This window comes from Akebia trifoliata, chromosome 12 (genome assembly GCF_017979445.1).
Source record: "Akebia trifoliata isolate Shusen 1 chromosome 12, ASM1797944v1, whole genome shotgun sequence".
In the NCBI taxonomy this organism is placed as follows: domain Eukaryota; kingdom Viridiplantae; phylum Streptophyta; class Magnoliopsida; order Ranunculales; family Lardizabalaceae; genus Akebia; species Akebia trifoliata.
Window position 1 is genome coordinate 3,657,754 of NC_141386.1, and position 8,862 is coordinate 3,666,615.

Genomic DNA, 8,862 nt, shown 5'->3' on the forward strand with positions numbered 1-8,862 from the left:
TGATAATTGGGGCTTCTTATCTTTTTGAGAGGCCCATGATATGTGGATTCCTCTTCAGAAATCGAATTCCATTGATGGCTATCTTTTGATGCCATCTGAGGCAATTCTTGCTTCTCATAACTCCCCTGTTTCTTAGTTGCTTTCATGTTTCCAACAACAAAGGTCAATAAATTTAGAAACAAATGGATTTTCACTTCTTAGGTATCTCAGAGAAAAGATTGCAAGGACGTAAGACAAAAAAAAAAAAAAATCATTTATTTTTATTTTTTGGTTACCAGGGATTGAAAAGGAGAATGGGTTGTAAATAATGAAGAAAACAGATTCAAACCTATAGTAAGAAGAAGGAAAAAAACAAAATTCATATAGAAAATTTGGTCTCAAACTAAAATAGAGACCCAAATTTGAGAGTCTCTCAATCGTTCAACCAATCACGTAAAAAACAGAATTGGATGCACCCATTAAACAAATATAACCCATTCCCCATAGAGAGCGAGAGAGAAGGTTCGAGATAAAGTATGTTGCAGAGAAAGACGAGACCAAGATCAAGCTTCGATAATCTTCATGAATCACAAAGAGAATAAATAATAAAAACCTGAAAAACAGAGGGTCCAGTAAGAGATTGGATTTTGATTGAGGGGGTGTTAATGGATGGTCGAAATTCGAATTTGAAAAATCGGATATTATCCAAAATTTTCGGATATCGGATTTGGATTCAGATGTTATTTTAACATTCAAATGAATTTTGGATACGAATTCGGATGTTACGAAATCCAATTCGTTAATATCCGCTCTGATTTAAATACATATGTTATATATTCATGTTATACAATAAAACTCATCTATCTATATATATATATATATATAGTCTTATGTATTTGTGTTATACAACGAAGTTTAAATTTTATGGAGATAATGGAAGGTAGAAATTCAGTGTTCCTCATAGATACTCCTTGCATTTTTACGTGGTGGCCGTGGTTTGGACTACATTGTTGCTGCTTATGACATGGTTGTATGCGTATAGAACTGTACCCTTTGAAACAGAGTCGCTGCATTATACGACAGTTGCCAGCCAATTAACTGGACGTTTGCATATCTTTTCGAGGCACAAAAAGTCTCATTCGACTCCTATAGAGCCTAGATACAGGGTATGGAGAACCGTGTTTTTGCTTTTATTGATGGAAGTTCAAGTGTTGAGACGCCTTTATGAAACCATTCATGTCTTTGACTACGGTCCTTCAGCACGAATGCACATCTTTGGCTATATGACTGGGATGTTGTAAGTTCTCTAGCGATATGTGAAGTTCATCATTTGCACTATATATTTTATCTTCTATTGCTTGGATTGATTGCACATGAAGTATACTTAGCTTGTTTGCATTTGCCATAACCTAGTTGTCCATTTGTTGCAACATATTTTTATCACATTTCAAATTTCTTGGTAATTTATGACCTCTATAACAATGCATTTAATGATCCCCAGTTGGCTATCTTGCATGAAGTGTATTAATATGATATTTTGGTAACAAAATTTGGCTCCCTTTATGGTCTAGATCTTTGTTTAGTTCCAGCCTTAGCTTATTACATTCATCTTTCTTGTTTAATTTGGATGGCAAGCACCATGAAACATTATTTTAGTTCCTGTTTCCACGAGTTATCCGTAGAAGTGTTAAATAAATTTTTTTTTGTCTATTCCCCACACTCAAGTATTAAGCTTGACTCTTTTTGATAATGTGGTCAGCATTTCTAACGCTATGCCACTCAAACCTATTTTCCACAAGTGCCACAGTTTTGTTTGTGCAAAAAGTCCTCTTAAACTACCTACATGTAGTCCATGGGCGATACATTCTCATAAAAACCCTTAGGAATGCATAGTATATTTTTGTAAAGAGTAATTGTCATGAATCACGAGCTACAATCTCAAGGTTTGCTTCAGAACTTAAAAAACCTAGTTAATTATGTACCCATGGGCTAAATGCAGCATCTACTTCGTATTTTTATTTTGTGTGTGAAGGCTGGTGGTCTGTCTATATAAAAGTATTTAAAACTGATGGCTGGGTTTGTTTAAGCATTTTGAAATTTAGTTTGTGCCTGATCCAAGGGTTGGCCCCAACATTAGGACAGTCTTAATTAGTGGTGCATGCACAAGTGTAAGGGAATTTCCCTTGGTCCAGACAAGCAGCTTGAACTGAAGTTCTAAGAACACCCAGCTCATAAATGATTGGATTTTAGTAACTGACAAGAGGAGCACTTGTTCTTGTTAAAACCAAATTTCAGAACTTTCTGTTTGACACTCCTACTTAACCTTGCTTCCTACTCAAGCTTGCTTTTATCAGAAAACATACCACCTTTGGGTCATGTTGTTGATGGATTGGTCCTAATCAGACTGGTCAAATCACTTGTAAATAACACTTTATTGCATGAAGTTGATCTCGTAATGCTGAAACCTGTGCAGAGTTGTCTTTTTTTTTTTTTCCATCAGTATAACTCCATTTACTCACATGTTGCTAAACTTTTTTTACTGACTTGTGTTATTATTCTGAAGTTAGTTTCTACACAGCAACTCCACTATCCCTTTTCAGCAATTGTGCATCGGAGGTGTTATACTTTGCAACTCATCTAGTAGCTGAGTTCATTGTTTAAGGTCGAGATAGAATGCCAATCATCGAGTTTGATTGGTGGGGATGTGTAAAGCCTCTGACAAAGCTTGGATGGTTTCAGTGGATTGGTTCAGCTATTTTTATTTGGGGTTGGATACATCAGCACCGTTGCCATGCAATTCTTGTAAGTGTTACTTTCTTTTAGTTCATGGCATAGTTACATGACCAACAAGTAGAATTGCAAAATATGTGTCTGCTTGGACCCTTTTTTTGGCTAGACACTGTTAAGAGATCGTGTTTCGACCCTTTTCACCAGCATTGCTGACTGAAATTCCAACTCTTGAGCAGGGTTTGCTGCGAGAACACAAGGAACAAACTGATGAATATGTAATCCCGCATGGTGACTGGTTCAAAGTTGTTTCATGCCCGCACTATCTGGCAGAGATTGTAAAATCTCTCTCTCAACACATCTACTAAACATCTTCATCTTCTATGCAACATACAAAATCAGCTTAATGCGAAGAAATTTTACTGCTGTCAAGGGCCAACTGCTCTCATGTTCTTAATTGTTTCTCTCCTGTTATGTAGGTTATATATGCTGGTATTCTGGTTTCACAATCTGGTTGCTTTTGGGATTTGTGGTATTTTCCCCTTCCCCTAATTCAGGCCTTGTTTTGGAAGTTAATTCTATATGATCATGCCTTGTTTCAATGAAAAACTCACCTTCCAGGTGATGGCAGGTGGCAAATCTCGTCTTTGCTGCAGCCGAAACGCAGAGGTGGTACCTTCATAAATTTGATAACTACCCATGTACTCGGCGTGCCATCCTCCCCTTCATTTATTAGGGATACTTCAACTTGAAATGTATGGTGAAAATGCACTGAAGTGTGTATAAGGTACGTGCGTGTACTAATTTATAAGGTTCCAATTTTTTCCTGAAATTGCTGGAGATCATCAGTCTTCGTAAATGCTAATGGGAAGATGATGCACTGCAAACTCTGGTACTCGATATGAGTTGATTCACTGAGTTTCAAATACTATCTTTAAGGATTTAACAAGAACATGACCTGTTGATGAATGTACAAATGGTTTGTTAAATCCAATACCTTTTTGTAATCTCTATTTCTATTTTCTCCCATGTTAATTTGGTGGATAGAATTTAAAGAACATCTTGAAGTTGGTGGCTGAAAATGTTTCCTTCCCCACAACAACTAAGACTCTAAAGTTATTTGTAGCAACTCAGAGGGGATTGGCCATGAACAATCATCAGCACAAAACTCACACCATCATCATCTTTGGTGCCATTCCAGGCACCTGTTTAAACGATGCTTCTCATAGCTTCCTCGATTTTTTTCTTTTTTTTTCCCCCGATAAACGACAGTCAGCTTTACTAGAGTACCATTTATGGTACTTGATGCTATGCTACTGAAAGAATCCCTTAGCCATCTTCTCGTAATTGTTACCAATAGAACTTTATAGCATTCTAATCCCAAGTTTTAATCTCGAGACTTACTTGCAGCCAATGAGATTCATAAAAGCCTGACTAGGGACGAGATCAATTCTGGTTCTAGAGAAGAGGATAAAAGTTTGCCGGTATGGTTTCACATCATTTAGGATCCCTTAGAGCCTGTGAATCACAATTAGACTCTGTGATAGAGCGATAACTGAACCAAATGACATGCAAGAACAATACAGGGTGAAGATATTGTCATCGGCCTGCAAATGTTTGCCTGAAACTGAGCTCATGATGAGTAGACTGAAGTCTGAATTGGTGTGAACTGGTTCATTAATTGGAGTCGAAATTTGAGAACAAGAGGTGGTAATGTGATGTGTAGAGCAGAATTAAGTCTCAAGGGTACTGATGTAGTATCAATATAGGAGAGCAGTCCTAACAAGCTTTTACCAAGATAGGAACTACCGAAGCCAGATAACAGAGTCTATAATTACCTCCTTATTTATACAATACCAATAACATTTATTAGTGAGAATTAAAATTTGTTCTGACATGTCCTCTAGTTAGATAGTTCTTTGTGACATTTTTTAATTGATGAAAATGACAGAAAGATTTAGAGGCAAATCTTCCAACCCTCTTAGTAAAGGAGGGAATCCAAGTTGTAGTAAGGGAGGTTGAATCTTCAAGGCTATGGTGCATGAGATACAGGTAGGTATACTTTATGGACTTTGTAATTAGTACTAAGTAGAGTTTTACCCATTAAAACTAAGTATGTGTTTGTTAAATTAATCTCAGGTTTTGGCCAAACAATAAGAACAGAATGTATGTATTAGAAAATACAGGTAAAATCCACTACTTTAATTTCTCTAACTGAAATTTTACTTACAGATTTAAATAAATTTCTTATTGGAGCTAAAATCATTTGTTTAATTCAATTTGAGGCCTTAATTACAGCTCAAATCCCTTAATCTGTGGTCTATTTATAGTTCTAAAAAATAAATATGAACATCTCTTTCCCTCTTTGTACAAATGAAGAAAGCCTCCTTAGATGGAACTCTAGGTTGCCAGATAAAAGTAGGGAGATCAACAGAGGTGCAGAAAAGACCATTCCCAATTAAGCGGTGAAGGTGAAACCCACTTTTATTTATTTATTTACCAGCCCTGAGTTTCATTCAAGAAAGAGCTCAAAGAGCCTATGGGAAACATACTCCTCATCCACACTAAGTAACTCGAAATTTGTTGGTTTGTTATATAGTCAACACCCATTATAGAAAATTGTATGTTGTTATTTTTTGTTGTTCTTTTGCTCTAAATTGTATGTTATTGTTTTCTCTCAGAATATTTGTTGGTTTGGTATTAGATTAACACCCATTATAGAAAATTGTACATTGATGTTAGTTTTGTTTGTCTTCTGCTATAACTGCTCTCAATCCGCAAATTGTGTTATTTGGTTAAAACTCATTATAAAAATTATATGTTGAGGTTAGGTTTTTTATCTTCTTTGTCAGTCTGCTTGGTTGAAGAAACTATACAAATCATGGGCAGAAAATCCTGATATCAGGTTTCCAGGCCTTGAGCAACAATTAGATGTTTGTTTTATTAATTCCCCACCGACCCAACAAAAGCACTTATCATGTGAAGTTTGCATAATTCTGGTTTTAATGCTTATACCGTTAGTCTCACAATTAACAAAAAATATATTCAGATTTATGCAATCTTTTGCATTACCTTAGCCTTGTTCTGCAGGGTTTTGCATTCTATTCCTTCAAATGAAGCCATTGATACTGTTGAGGTTAGCCCATTTTAATTTCTTGTTCTGCTAATGGATGCACATTATTACCACTACTACGGCTTGCACTGTTACCTTTATAATCTTGGGTTTTCTTAGATTTTGATTTTATGTTTTCTAATTCTGGTTTGAATTTTTATGGGATAACAGATAATAGTTGTGATTGTAAATGTGAATTGAGTTTGTAGTGAGATATATATAGCCTCTCAATATTCTAATTCTTGTTGCTCAATTTCGGCATGGTAACTTCTCTCACAAACTCCTATACAAAGAAAATAAAATAACTACTAACCGAGTTTTTTTTTTTTTTTTTTTTTCATTTATTTATTTTGCAGAAGAGATCGAAATACATACCAGAGATGAAATCAACTGTATGAAATCTTCTGTTACTTATTTTTAGCAAGTAAATCTCGCGAATTGATTTGGAATTTATCTCCTTTTAATGAAATCTGTTTTTTTTATTATTTCTTTTTGACCTTTGATTTTATTGGTTTCTTTGTAAAAAATAAAATAGTAAGAAAGATTAACGAGCTTGCTATCAAGACCATTCAGGAAGTTTTCTTTATCTTTGAATTGTTTTTTGGTAATATTTTTTGGGGGTCTAGAGATTTGAAGTTTTGTTCTATTTTGGGTCTAATGAGTTGGGTTGTTATTAATGTTTGTTGTTGAAGAGTCCTAATGGTGATCTGATTGATTGTGTTCTATCTCATCAAACAACTAGCTTTTGATCATTCTCAATTAAAAGGACATAAATCGTTGGCAATTGAATTGGGTTCTTTGAAATTTTTTATTTTGGCGATACAAAATTGAGTTCAAGAGATTCTTAAAAGCCTAAAATTTTCCAATTTTATTTTTATGTGTAGGATCCACCAGAGAGGCCGAAAGGCCATAACACGACATATACAACATTGGAAAGCCTTCAATTATGGAAAATTCCAGGTGAATCATGCCTCGAAGGCACAATTTCCATTAAAAGAACAACAAAAGAAGATGTACTAAGAGTTCAATCAATTGGAAGAAATTAAGATGACCCATAAGAGTGATTCTTTGAGCAGCGGACATGAGGTCAGTATCATAAAAGATAAGAATGGAGAAGAGATTCAGATAGTCTTTCCATTTGTTTTTAGTTGGATTTCTTGTGAATTGAGTTTCTTCGGTCGTCAAGATTTGATTTCTATGAATGATTTTTCTTTTATGAATATTTTATTTTTATTATTATTACTATTTCATTTGTTGTGATATTGGTGAATTAGAGGACAATCCTATTATTGGTTAAATCTCCATATTTGACGCTCATGAACTATAGAATATTTTTTTTTTTTTTAAATATCTTTTTTGAAGCTCATCCTCCAATAATTTGATAATTCAGGGCGGTCACAAAAGAATTTTTTTTTGTTATTTTTTACAAGAAAATATTTGACGGTTAGTCTGTCATATTTCTCCAAATTTGACAGGCTGAGACCGTCAAAGATGGGCTTTCATTAATCTTCACCCTTAAAAATTATACTAAGGAAATTACAATGGAAGTCTCCCTTTATGGTTGTCAATCAAAATTTAAATTAACCAATAATTTACTATTTTGATTTTTAAATAAAGGCTTAGTTGGAATGGTGTATTAGAGTGTTGATATGTTCATATGAGCATTTCGATGAAATAAGAGTTGTTGAAGCCATTGATGTTAATGATTGGGATTTTCAATCTAACCAAGAACAATTTGCTTAACATGCACCTTTCTTCATGATTTAGTCTTAATCCAACAATCAAATATATTATCAAATGCAGCGAATTATAGAAAGTCTGCACAAAATCATGAGACATGTTCAAAGCCAAGGCATCCCAATCGGATTGAATGGGATGACAATTTATCATTTGTTGATTAGTGGATATGCACATATAAATGCAAATGTAATCCATGTGTGGTATTTGAGATGTCTTCCTTAATGTTCACACATACAACATTAGACAAAGAGAATAAAACAAAAATAAATCCACTATTACATATAAAGTATTTTAACCAACCTATGTAATTTTTATTAATAAGTATGTTTTTAATGAGATCAATAACTTGGTGATGACGGGAATTTAACAAAGGTCTATGGTATCATCGGCATCACCTATAGAGGCTACCAACTAAGCTAAAGTGAGATTCTCCTTCACATGAAAAATCTCAGTTGAATCAATTAGATTTTTCTAATATTTTTATATAACATGAAGAAATTTACCAACTCATGGGGTGAGAGATCGTGAAATTATTGGGACAGTACATGCTCCAAAATAGTTACCAAATCATGATTTTTACAGTTATTGTAAATGTTTAATTTTTTGAAACATTATGATTTAGGCATGGGTCTCTTAGTTTTGAAGAATATTTGAGATATAAACTTACGTTTTCAAACAGATGACGTGCACCCCTTGACCTTGGTTTTCTCTTATCGACTAGTGAAAAATGCCAAAAATACCCCCATCTTCAACCTTTAGCAAAATATCCCTATTTTTTTTTCTCGAAGATTTCATCTTCACCATTTGGGTAAATTTTTTTACCTTTTCACCCACATCTTCAACTTAGGTTAAATTGTTATATATATATATATATATATATATATAAAGAAAAATTAAACTAATTAATGGACTATTTGATCACTTTTACATGGATTTCTAAAGATGGTGCATCATATGGTTCCTAATCTTTACATCATATTTCTAAAGTGACGTAGTTCATCGATTCTTTCTTTTCCTTTTCTGAAGGCATCCAAATAATATTTGTCGCCATTGATGGTACAACAAGCGAAGCCCTAAATGGACTATTAAGAGAAGCATTACAACTGGGGGACTAAATAGAAAAAAATCCTTTTGCCAGGTCCTTCAGGTAATTTTCCCTAATAAAAACAGATAGGTTCATCTTATAAATCTCTCAAAAATCTATATATGATTCTTTGCAAAGTCAACGTCAGTTGAATGTCGTTTTTAGTCAGTTGAATATTATTCGAACAAGAAAAAAAAGCAAAAGAAAATAAAGTGGAGAA

General features: G+C 34.0%; 1 long non-coding RNA gene across 3 annotated transcripts; it reads left to right on the top strand.

Annotated features, from left to right (window-relative positions):
* The first annotated feature begins 3,932 nt into the window (after positions 1-3,932).
* LOC147388658 (uncharacterized) lies at positions 3,933-6,993 on the top strand. Of its 3 annotated transcripts, XR_015170654.1 has the most exons (5): positions 3,933-4,758; positions 4,846-5,722; positions 5,797-5,842; positions 6,175-6,210; positions 6,703-6,993. It is a non-coding gene; the product is annotated as an uncharacterized LOC147388658 (long non-coding RNA). The 3 variants fall into 3 exon arrangements; XR_015170655.1 differs by having other exon boundaries at positions 3,933-5,722; positions 6,175-6,242; XR_015170653.1 differs by having other exon boundaries at positions 3,933-5,722.
* The last annotated feature ends 1,869 nt before the right edge of the window (positions 6,994-8,862 follow it).